Below are 12,767 nucleotides of genomic sequence, written 5' to 3' on the forward strand. Positions count from 1 at the left end.
ATGAAAAAATGGGCTGAATTTGACTTAAAAATGTCTTTGCTCTGGTTTACGCAACTTGGAAATTGTTTTCCAATGAGAGAGCTATGGAGATACAAGCAAATAGTTTCAAACATGGGAGCCATGTTGGATTTTGAGTTGACAGGTGGAGCCTTTGACTGCAAATGAACGAATTGAGCGACCTTAAGCTATTTTTACATCGACCTGTGTTTTTAGATTTTAGATACTGTTAATTTTCTCAAACAGCCTAAAACAGCAGTCTAGTTGTTCTTTATTTGATATCATGTTTTATTTTCACAACATGGCTTCTGCCATGTTTCCCGGCCTTAGAGGAGCGTCAGAGTTTAAACCTCGACTGGGTTGGCGTTGGCTATTTAAAGGACACTGCTCTACATTCACAGTCTTGAGTGAGGAGTTGATGCTGGGGCGCCGTCCATCTGTTCACACAGATGTGCAACTGCTTTTAATGCAATCCAGCCTAGTGGGACAAGGTGTTCAGCACTGGCCATACTAGAGTAATCCATCCATTTCTGCTGATCCTGCTTTAAGGGCAGCATCCATAATCTACATTCCAGATGTATGACTGTATGATCCATGTAAACAGATTTGGTCAAATGAGCCCACAGAAAGCAGATTTCCTCACCTCACACAGCCTGTTCATTAGGACATTTTTGAATCCATTTTAATTTACACCTCAGAATTGTTTAAATGTGCGCACTATTGTTCCTCTCAATGTGTTCCCATGGTAACTCGGCCTGCAACGCTGCCACCAACGTGGCACCTGAAGGATGTTGAACACGAAAAAGCCTTGGAACAGAGAGACACTGTGCAAACCTGAAAACCTGATGTCATTTTAGGCTTTTGTCGAAGTGAAAAGCTCCCACAGGAGAGAGAGATGTTTTTTTTATAAAGCGTGGAAAGGTTAGATACTCTCAGCCTGATTCATTTCCACAGAAAGGAGATGCACAGGTGCATCTCAATAAGTTAGAATATAATCCAGAGTGCTCTATGGTGTTTAAGTCTCCTAATTTTGATGGTTATGGCTTATTGCTAACAAAAACACACAATGTAGTTCATCAAAAAATTTGATTACTACATAAATCCAAGCCTTCTCTGAGACATACATGTAGAGTAAATCAATACTTGGTTGGGGTCCTTCTACATAATTTACTGCATTAATGCAATGTGGCTTTTGTTGTTGGTGCAGTAAACTTACTCGTATAACTAAGTTTTTTCCACAAGCTGAAAACATGGCTGTGATTATTGTTGTTGCTTGTGCGGCTGTTTTAAATACTTTTTTCTTCCACACATTTTTCCATTGTGTCGCTGTGCTAGATTCTCTTCATCTGTGTAGCCAGTGACATAAAATTGATTCATTTATTATTATCATTATTGGTCATGTGTAACATTTATTTATTTTATTAAATTACTGAAATATATCAACCTGTCTAAATTTGTTGAGATAAACTTGCATTTACTTTATATATGTCTGACAAATTAAATTAATGAACATGTTCTTAAATTTACTTTTATTATGGTAAAAATCTGCTCTTATGTGAAGTAAATTTAAACTCTCCTTTAGTCTTCAATAGTTCACTTCCTTCACTTCTAAGGAGGGGATATTAAACTGAACCAGAGGTTCCCATGAAGTAAAGCTAAAGTACAACTAGTAGTAACAGTCCCATTTACTGGTAGACTTGTATACCTAATTGTTTACTGGTAGACAATTAGGTTAATGTAATGTCATTGTGTTTAGAGCATAGGAATAAAACAATTCATAGTCTGTGATGCATAAGCTTGTTGCATAAGCTGAGGAGGGAGCAGCTGGCTTTGGTGGCTAGATTGTGTTCGTAGGAAAGGTCGGCTCAACCTACTGTGACGCTCAGACTGCGATTTATTTTATTCGCTCACAGGCAGAAAATGCTGTGAGGATACTGTGGAAAGTGATGCCTAAAGTTGCATACTGCAGATTGCTACAAGCAATTTGGGTGGAGAGGAAAAGCACTAAAAAGCTGAATTCAGTATTTAGTTGATCTACAATCGACTCAGACAGATTAGTGCTTTAATATTCAGCTGATATAACAAGGTTCCAAATACAATTTTTGATTACAAGGGTGACCGTTTCTGGAAAACCTGCTCATAAATAATAATAACAATAGAAAGAGGAATGCCATTAAGTAGGTGCAGAAGAAACAACTCCACAAATAGTAATAATGTATTAAATGTTTTTTAAGACATTTTTATTCTGACAGTTTCAATTTTAAATTAAGACATACTTCAATTTAATTAGAAAAATTGAGAGTGAGAACATAATATAAAGTGAAGAGAAAAACCCAGAAATTTTCTCCAAAATTCCTAAACAGTCAGGAAAGGTTTTTCTTCATCAGTGGAGAAGTTTGGAAAAATATTTGTATTTCCAGAATATGAAGCCTTGCTTTGTCACAAACTGTGTCTGGTGCATTTTTTTTACTGCTTGACCTTCTTTCTTTGAAGCAACTGAAGCCGAGTAGAATAGCCAGAAATAAAGATTCACAGATACATGTCTCTTTTAGCTGCCATTTTATCAGCTAACTTTGCAGTGCTTCACGCCCAGAGCAGCATTTCTCCACAACAACTGCAGAACGGCTCCCTTGCCGTTACCGCCCCCTCCTTGTGCTACCAGCATCGTCATTAATCAATTCTTGCCTACTTCCCAGGGCGCCGAGACGCTGTGGCAGTGGTAATGACCTCGGAGACCGGCTAGTACCGCTCCACAGTGTCAGCCCTCCACCTCTGTGTGAACAAATAAAGCATTTCCCCTGGAGATCGAAGCCAGAAATAAATTTGAGCTCATGTTCCGTAGACACATAAATGCAGAGGAATATTTACATAGCAAAATATCAGTTTGCTGCAAGGCTGCATGCTGCAACGTCACTTTGACGGAATTGTGGCGGGTTCTGTTTGACCCTGAAAGCCATTAGAGCAGCGCTCACTGTAAAAACAGTATTTGTCTGTTGCGTATTAGTTAAAAGAGAGTACAAAATGACAGGCGATTACTGGTAATCCTCTTAAAACATTTTAGTCATAACATTTAAAAGCAGGTCTTACTTACATGTAGCTTAATATCTGTAGTTTTTATAGGGTGAAGAAGGTAACAGCCACGCTTCACACCGGTGAGGCATGAAAACTGTCTGATGCTTGCAAACAATGAAAGAACTTTCAGTCTAAATTAGTCTGTTCCTGCATAAACGAGCACACGGCAGCGACATGCCAGGTGAAATATTCACACGAAGCCAGGTGTCTGTGTGAGGGGGAAACAGAGACCCTCTGTCCTGCGAGGGGTCTCATCATGTCCTCCCATTCATCTTCCTCCCCTCCTGACGCCTTTGGGATTCACCTCGTCCCCTTTTTCAATTATTCTGAGGCAGAGCAATTATGAGCTGGATCCAGAGCCATCGATAGTTGGGCTAATGTGTGACAGCTTGGTTTAAGACTACGAAGCCGCGCTGCGACACTTTTCATTATCGCTCTGCTTCACTATGAGCAGATACTGGATGAAGACGTAAAGAGTGATGGGACTAAGAGGGGATGAACATTCATAGAAATCCCTAAAGTCTGTCAACAAAGCGACACTTGCTGCTCAATTAGGAGGATATTTAAAGAAAGAAAAAATAAAGTCTTTCTGAGTGAGAAAACCAGTTACTTCAGTTCTAAGCATATGTTAAGTCTGGCTTTTAATGCTAAAATTAGATTGAAACCATTTGTAGGCAAACATCATCTGTCTAAGGCTGCACAGTGCTGACAACAACATAATTTACTGCACATGCATACAGTTCAGTCACAGAAATTATGCCGTCATGCATCACTTGATCTGAAAGGTGTGTTACAAAGAGATTAATGGCCTGCATAGGTAATATTAGCATGAAGCCAGCTTTCAATGACACAGAGGTGACTTCCATTTAACCTGGGTAACTTCTGCAGAGGAGACAGTGTTCAGAATTTTAAACTGTAGTCGACAATAACTGCTGCATCCTGATGTTTGTATCTGATGTATCACTTAAAGTTAATCATCAGTAGTGCATTTCAGTTATAACCCCGCCCCACAAAAAAACAGCAGAATAAAAACGTATACATGATTTTTAACAAGTGTATTAAAAAACACCTTAATGTCTGCAAAATAATTACTTGTACTAAAAACACAGAAATTGCCAAAACAAGTTACCAAAATTGAGCTAAAACATTTCTCAGTTTGCTTTTATTTTTGTACAGAACTGTTAAGAACCATCGTAGATGTTCCTAAATGCCACGTGCAGCTCAGAAGCCGCATGTCGCCAACCCCTAAAACAGACCTTCAAGTGACAGACTTTACTTTGAAGACATGGTGGCGTTTTATGGCATTTGACATTTATAGTATTTTCTCTGAGGAATGCACCTCAGATGGATTAGAAGGTGACGGCGGTCAGACAGGTGGAGCTTTACAGCTGCAAGGTGTTAAACTCAACTCTGCCAAGACCTCAGGCGATCTCACACCCAAACAAACTTGACTGTCATGTTATTCTCTCTGTGTTGATCTAAGGTCATTAAAAGACACTTCCAGATGTTCAAAACGTCACTACCTTACACTTTACTTTAGACTTTGCTACACACTTTGGAGTGAGGGCAGCACAATAGAAATGATGGAATTGGGATATTAATAATGAAAATTCGAATGACGATGTCAACTATGAAAAGCCAACTGTTTGTCATGGTTAGCCGACTTTTGCAGTGATGCAACAGGTAGAACTCAAAAACTAGAAAACCCCATCAAGCTCTCTGTAACGCTACCATCCTACATTTATTGATTTAGTTTGTCCTTAGTGTTTGTTTTCACGCAGTGTTAACTACCCAGGAGCCACATGCTCTCCTATTATATACTAAACCATCTGCCCTGTAGCAAACACACTGCTGCATGTCTAAAAGAATTGTCTCTGAACTGTTTGCGATACATTTTACGGTCAGCAAATTCAAGAAAAGATCAGAAAATACTGTAATTTTCACCAAACAAGAGCTAATGAGATGTTCTCTGAGTGTAACAACCGAGCATACTGTCTCCCTGGAGTACGCATGGCTCTTCCTTATGTTTACCAAGCACAGAAATAACAGGCAATGGAGAAACCCTGTGGGACAAACAAACCCACTTCAGTCAAGTGAATTTAAATTAACTGCAGTGTCAGTGCCTGTAATCATGATAATCCACAAGTTTTTTTTTTTTCTTTCTCCTATTGGCATGAAATTGATTTCGCGTCAGCACTAAGGCGAGGGTTAAACAGACCTGACTCTGGGGGGAAAACAAAGTGTTGTGGGATCTGTGGGAGGAAGACAAGATCTATCACCCAAAATATCCTTTCATTCCCAAAGAGAAGGGGCGGGGAGGGCAGGCGTGGAGAAACGAGCGATAAGCACCACTGTGGGAGAACAAAAAGCCACTTGATTCTGGGGGAGGAAAAGAGAGCAGAATGGATAAGAGTCCATGCTGCGAGGATGAGAAGCCTGCCTCTGCTGCTCTGCAGACAGGTCTGCTTCATGCAGACACGGGCTGTAAAACCCTTCTCCTTAAACAGTGGGTCTTCTGGTTCATGACGCGCCCCCAGTCTGCAGGAGAAGCAGGACTTCGCTGCCGAACGGCTCCAGTTGCCATAGCAAAACCGGCCCTTCACAGTAGCGGTTGTTCATCTTCGGGAATAACAGCTCCTTTATGCTCGCTTATCACACTCGAGGCAACAGCAGGTTGGGGAAACAACCGGAAAACAAAAACAACTCTACTTCTGGCGCATGGTTCAGACAGAAGAGGAGGGGCAGCAGCAGTCACAAGCATTCCTTGTAGGAGAGGATGGAAGTGAAAGCACGGTAATTATGTCACACAAACCCAGGCCACGGACCTCAACCTTGCACATTTTTTCACAGCCCTCTTTTTGATCACATTATGAGATGCACTTTGTTGATTAACATTGTGTAACCCTGTCGTTTGGGCTTTGTCCGACTTCAATAGGAACATGAGTCATTCAGTGGGACCATGGGCACCACAGTGAGTCTCATTGTCCTCCCAGCAAAGCAGGCTTGTTACATGAATGAAAAAGAAAACCCCTCTCACTCCACATGCACACCATAAGACCAGCAAGTGACTGGTCGGAGTCAAAGGAGACTTGGAAAAAGAAAGAAAGGAAGTGCAACATCCACAGAAATCTCTGCTGAACGGTCAGGGGAAGATATTTGCTTTGCTGAAATTAAAGCCCTAGGTAGGGAGAAGAAGTCGTGTCAAAACCTACGAGGACAGAAAGGCCGAGAAAATGTATTGGAAGACCTAAAATTGAGATACATCATCCTGACAGAAGAAACTTGATAAAAGATTAGGAAAATATTGTTTTAAGGCATACCCTTAAAAAAAATCCAATCCTGGGAACAACTATGCTTTAAGAAAACCAAAGTTGCCACTGAGTATTAGACGTAATGTCAAATAAGTCAGCACACAAACCTCAGTCACACGTTGAGTCTATATTTAACAGCAGGGCCAGCCTGTTGCTTAGCCAGTACAGGCAAATGCTAGAGGTGTCAAGAGTCTCGTGTGTGCCATAAAAAGGGGCAAGGAAAAAAATTGCAATTGTATTTTTAATCTATTAGGTTATGTAATTTCCTAATATAAAAAACTATGTTAATTTAGCTAGCAAAAAGATTAGATACTACATTTAAAAATAATGCCTCCCCACCTCCTGCCCTAGTAGTTTGTTTGTTCCTGCACCCTGGGGGCCCGCCTCTCACAGCTCTCACTGCTCTCACTGCTAAATTGTCAACTCACTGACAGTTGACAATTTAAATAATTGCACAACGTTTGCAAGACATTTTTTTTGACACATAAGTCTGGTTGTCATCAGCATAGACAGAAAATGGAAGCAATGTTTTCTGAAAATGTGACCTAGACGTAAACAATAGACAGGAAAAAGAAGGGGGCCTAAAACAAAGCCCTGAACACCACCACTGGCAAAAACAATAATGCAGCAACAATAATTTTTCAACATTTATTAGAGCTTACATTTTTTTAAACTTATTACAATTATTATTGGGAAATACATATGAAGTAGAAATATATATATTAAAAAAACCCTCTGCATAAGTAAAAGTGTTGCTGCAATTACAGATAAAAACCTTTGAAAAGTGGATCTTAAATGCCAAAATGTTCTCAATCTTTATTAAAGTTCAAGATTCTCCACAGCTGACATTTGCCAGGTCTGATCTAGGTCACACTCTGCATAAAATCTACCTTAAGGATTGAGCACCCGCTCTATCTTTTTTTTTTTATTTATGTGCATTTTTTTGCCGTGTAAGCACATACTGTCCTCCATCTGCTGTTTGATGAAGACCGTTTCCTTTCCTCTACAGCCGGCCTTCCTGTGCTGCTCCCCTTCAGAAGGGAAATGGGAGCAAAAGGCAGCCACACAGTCCAGACGAACAAACTGGATACGACAGATCCAGACATAACCGGCCGCCAATGACTTATCCACACAAACAGAGTATTCTCCTTCTTTCCACTATGTTCTGATTATGGCTTTTGTTTTAAATGTTTTCATCTTCACTTTCCTTTCGTCCTTGTCTCATGGTCACGCACCTCCGCTTATCACTGAGCAGCTTGCTGGAGACAAAATATTGTAAATGCATATTAATCAAGACGCACTTCTTGCACCACTCTTACCATTTTACATGGGATTTCTATTAATTCAAGGACAAATTCACAAAGTTAGTAAGAGTAAAAGTCAAAGGCTTCATATCTTTGGTTTGTGGTTCTAATTTATAACTTCACACAGTGCTGAGAAATGCTGTTTTTATAGGTGGATCTTCATTATTTTTGAAAGCTAGTCCAAGAGAAGGCAGGAAGTGAGGCCATTAGGATGTTTAAAAACAAAAAAAAAATAAAATCAATTCTGTTGTACAGAGGGAGCCAATGAAGAGCAGCCAGCACATGAGAATTGTTTTCTTGCTTGTGTGATCAAACTAAAAGACAAGCAGCTGCATTTTAGAGAAGCTGAAGGCAAGAGAGGGCAGCATGGCTGGCCCTGAAATAGACCACAGTACAATAGTCAAAGTGTAATGTAATAAAAGTGTGATGTTTTAAAAGTCATGACCGGAAAAAATGGTCTCGATTTTGGCAACTTGTCACAGTTGGAAAAAGCTTGCTTTTGTGTCTTATATCTAACGTTGCTCTCTAATCTCATCCCCAGATTGGTAGCAGTGGATTTTAATAGAGTCTAAGAGACTCTATTGAAATCCACTTGTTTGACAAGTGTCAAAAACACTTGTTTTTGTTTGCAAGTGGAGAAAAACTTGCGAACAAAAACATGACCTCAGTCTTACCACTGAAGCACAAACGATTGAGAGGCATCCCAGCTTTGATTTCATTTAGGAATTGTAACAACAGATGAACAGACTTAGCCTCATGTTTATTTTTCACAAGAATGTAGATTTGGCAGTCATTAGCACAACAATGAAATTAAATTCAAACATGTCCTCAAAACAGAACCCGAAAGCGGGCGACGGAGCGAGAGAAAAAGAGAGGTCCTAGCATGGAGTCCTGAGGCCCCACCCAGCAAAAAGACACTAAAGATGATAAACTTATTAATGCTGATACAACAATTTCTATGGGTCAGGTAAAACTGAAACCACTCCCAGGCTGGTTTCAGTTACAGTGCTCAAGATGGGAAATGAAAATGCCATTATGGTCTGTGTCAAAGGGTCAGAGGAAGTGAAGTTTGATTGAAAAAAGATGGATGGACCAAGACCTGGTTTTTTGATATACTTTGAAACCCTAGGGTTCACACTTGGACTGCTATCAATAACAATCAAGACAGAAGATCCTATGACATTTAAAACATTTTTTTAAATGTTAAAGACGAGGTGAACAGTAGCACTGGAGGAACCAGAAAGTTTCATCCGATATGGCAACAAAAATCGTTTGAGAAATCGTTTCTCAAAAATATTTGTTTTTCAGTTTTTACAGTGTTCTGATCGTGATCTTTTAACATGTCGAGGAAAACCTGAAGCCTGTCTGTCCACCGGCGCTCAGCCTTCCTGGAGGCCCGTCTGGCAGAATGAGTGACATCTTTCAGCTCGGGCTGACGTGTCAGTTCGGGACGCCTGGGCTTTAATGGAGCCGCCGTGTTACACGACAAGATACAAGCTGACAAAGACTCCGTCAACTTTTCAGTGTCAAAACACACGGAGTAAAAGTTCATGTCATTAAAAACCAGATGAGAACCGAGCAGCAGTGAAAAGGTGCGACAGTCAGCCAGAACCGAATCCAAACAGAAGCACAAGTTACAGACTTGACAAGACTTAATCTTTAATCTGTGACATTTCAGGACAACACGCAAGGATATTAAAATCTATAATTATAAAGACCTGATTGTATTTACTGATCACTTCAATCAAACGATCAGAAAAGTAATTTAAGAAGTGGTTTTTAAACTCAGGTTGTCAATAGATCACTACACACAGGACCGGGCGAGAGCAACCCAACTCAAATAATGATCAATTCAAAACTAGAGGAAGTGATCTGTGCTGAGAGCAAACACTTTAGAATAGCTTTGGATGTTGCTATGCCCACCAATGACCTTGTAAAATAAGTTGCATATGGGACTTGGTTTGAGGTTGGAAAACATGTAGTAAAGTGTGTCCAAGCTGCTGGCTCATCCCAGCGGCCGACATCTGCAGCCCTAGGAACCTTGATTAATACCAGGGATTACAGACACTGACACATTCATGTAATGAGGCCCTTTAAAAGTCACAACAAACCTTTATGAGCAAAAATCCTGAGGTCTGTAAGTCATCACCACTCTCTCTCCAACTTCTCTCCGTTTAAGAAGCGCAGACCACATGACTGTACCATGTAGAATAATGGATGTTTAATATAATCTGTGTCGATTTGATCCCAGGCCATTTTTTGACCATTTTTAAATCATAAAAGCAAACCTTGCCAATAACTTTGGGGCAAGTTGGAAACACCTGAGAGTACTACAGAATGTGTGGGAACTGAAAAAAGAAAGAGGGATAGTCACAACACTAAGAAACTGATCATAGTTTCCCAAAGTATGTCGACAATATGACTCGAACGATAAATTCAAGCCTGAAGTGGCAGAAGTAGGAAATTATATGTTAAATATGTGCATGTTTTCTAAAGAACTGCCTTAAAAAAACACCCTACATCACACACTGAAGTTGAAATACAGAAAGAAGGAGGATTAAATCTGAAGTTAATAGTGAAATTCAACAGTTAGTTAAGGTCACAACTGAAGCGTGTGCTCTATGGCAACAAGTTTAACAAATTCAGTGGGAGACTGGAGGAGAAGGCTCAGAATCTGTTTACTGTTTATGAAAAAAAGTCTAACAAGAAATGTTTCATTTATTGAGGCTGAAACTTCAAACAGAATCAATAAAATACAAATGCAAATAAAATATCCAAATGCTAATCAGATTTCTTTTTTTTGTTCCCCCCAAACTCCCTTGCCTTCAGATCCACAAATAAATCATGTAAATCACTGCATTTTGAAATGAAAATGCAGCTGACTTCTACTAAGAGCACTAAGTTGTTTGGGTCCGACTGTCATTTGCGTTTCACTGCCCTGTTCCACTTCCTGTTTTATGGTTTTCTTTGCTGGTCAGAGCGGTGAATATTCAAAATGAGGAAGTCATTTTAAGGGAAACCATGTCAACTTGTGAGAAACTTCTCTCTGAGTGCAGCGGAAAGCTGGTGCCTTGTAACACTCGCTAAAACGAGTGAACTTCTTATGCGGTTTAATTTTAAACTCGATCACAATAAAAATTTTAATCAGTTGCTATGCGTGTAGAGTTCTGCATTACCTGAACGAGAGTTGATTCAGAGCGTGGCGACTCTCAGATCCATAGTAACAGCTCCCATGGTCCTCATCCAATCCAGGGGTCACATTGCTCTCCTGTTCTCAAGCGTGAAAATATCCAAAAGCTGGAGGCTGAGGAGAGACGATCCGGGTCTCCAGTAGTGGATCTCACTGGGTTAACCTGGTCTGAACCAGCAAGGGTTCTCCGGAAACGGCACCGGATGCCTTCAGGAGATGCTGGCCTCCTTCAAGAGAGTAAGGATGGAGCACATGTTAGCCAATTAACAGGACAGCAGGGCAGAAGACGCTGGTGGATGGAGAGAGGCATGATGCAGTTCCTGTCTGAGGAGGAGGAGGAGGAGCGAGGAACGCCACGTGAAAAGCAGAAGAGCAGGCGGTGAAAAGACGACTTCTCTAACGAGAGAGCTGAGAAAAGGAGAAACTGTATACCAAAAAACTGATGCTCTACACAACGCATCATAATGCCACAATGAATTATTACATTTTTTTTCCACCTTTTAATGTGAAAACTATGTAAAACCACTTGGGAACAGACAAGGAACCAACAGGTGAAGACTGAATGCTGAAACTGAAACAATATATGAATTACCGGGTTACTCATTTTATCTGAGGAAATCGTTTAGGAATTAATTGCAGCCTCATTTTTATGGGAGCCACAGAACATTCGTAATAAAACAGACGAGCAAAAGGAAGCTGCAGCACAAGATTAGGAAACAACAAATAAAGGAAAATATACTTTATGGTTTTATAATACTTGCTAAATGCCTGAGATATAAATCAGTCCTTTAAAGAACAAGCTCTTAAAAAAAAAAAAAAAAAAGCACATCACTTGCTGGACCAGGCTGCCCTGGGTACCAACAAAACAAAAATAAAGCCCAGAAAAACAGCCCCCCTTCCTGTTGATGGATCTGACAGATTTGCAACATAATTTAATATAAAGCCTCCTCTTCTCTATTTGCCAGCATATTTACTTTAATCCATGATTTTTTTTTCTCCTCCTCTTGGTATTTTACTCTCTCTGTGCAATAAAAAACTAGTACAAAGACAGTGCATTAGCTGCAGCAGAGGTTGCAGTTTGGTGCCATCTAATAAATAAACCCTTTGCTGAACCATGGGGGAGCAAAAAAGGAGGGTAAGAGGAGGAGGAGGAAGAGGAGGGAGTGCGATGAAATGGGGACACAGAGCGCGATTCATCTACCTGGGAAGGCCAAGTGGCCTACGTATCTGGAGCCTCTCTGTCAGCTGTGTGAAAAATACGCCAATTACCTTTTTTTTTTTTCTTAAAGATCACAGCAAAAACTCAAAGGTAGACGCTTGTGGACATTTTTCTGCAACTTGGCTGTTGTCAGAGTTTCAAGGTTTTCCCCCCTCGGCAATGCGATGCATGCCTTGTGGTTGCGATGGTGACCGGATCGTCAGGCTGGGCACACAGAAAGATGCGTGCACGTGTTTATCTCTCTTTCCTGTTTTCTCTTTGCTAGGCTGCCCCCGATAAACTAATGCACACATCTCCAGCAGCCCTCCCCGCCTCCACCCGCTCGCCCACAGGAAATCGGGGAGAAAACATGCAGTCAGCATTTGCTTCACGACATCCTGTTAAATAAGATGTCATGCTTGAGGATTACCATGATAGTCTCACAGGGGCAAAAGCTAATTCTGGCAGAATTAAGTGGGGAAGGGAACAAAATAAAAATAATAAAAAATCAGGATCACATCATCAACCCTCCGATTTTGTTTTGAATTTGTGTCTCATTTCCTGGAAAGCATTTGCGTAGGAGTATTTGAAATCAGATACAGTCTCAGAGTTTATAAATAAATAACATGAGGTCTGACAGAGGCGAGTCTGATCTAGGAAGCTGCTGAATAATAGAGGAACCTTTCTTTTATATG

General features: G+C 40.5%; 1 protein-coding gene across 5 annotated transcripts in view; it reads right to left on the reverse strand.

Annotated features, from left to right (window-relative positions):
- LOC103481561 (protein tyrosine phosphatase receptor type E) overlaps nt 1–12,767 on the reverse strand; it is a 67,853-nt gene that overhangs the window by 24,094 nt on the left and 30,992 nt on the right. For all 5 annotated transcript variants that reach the window (XM_008437107.2, XM_008437104.2, XM_008437110.3 and 2 more), the window contains exon 2: nt 10,861–11,101. The gene's annotated coding sequence lies outside the window, so the exon portion shown is untranslated. The remainder of the gene's footprint in view (nt 1–10,860; nt 11,102–12,767) is intronic.

Source organism: Poecilia reticulata, chromosome 19 (assembly GCF_904066995.2).
Source record: "Poecilia reticulata chromosome 19, P_reticulata-male-v2, whole genome shotgun sequence".
NCBI classification, from domain to species: Eukaryota; Metazoa; Chordata; class Actinopteri; order Cyprinodontiformes; family Poeciliidae; genus Poecilia; species Poecilia reticulata.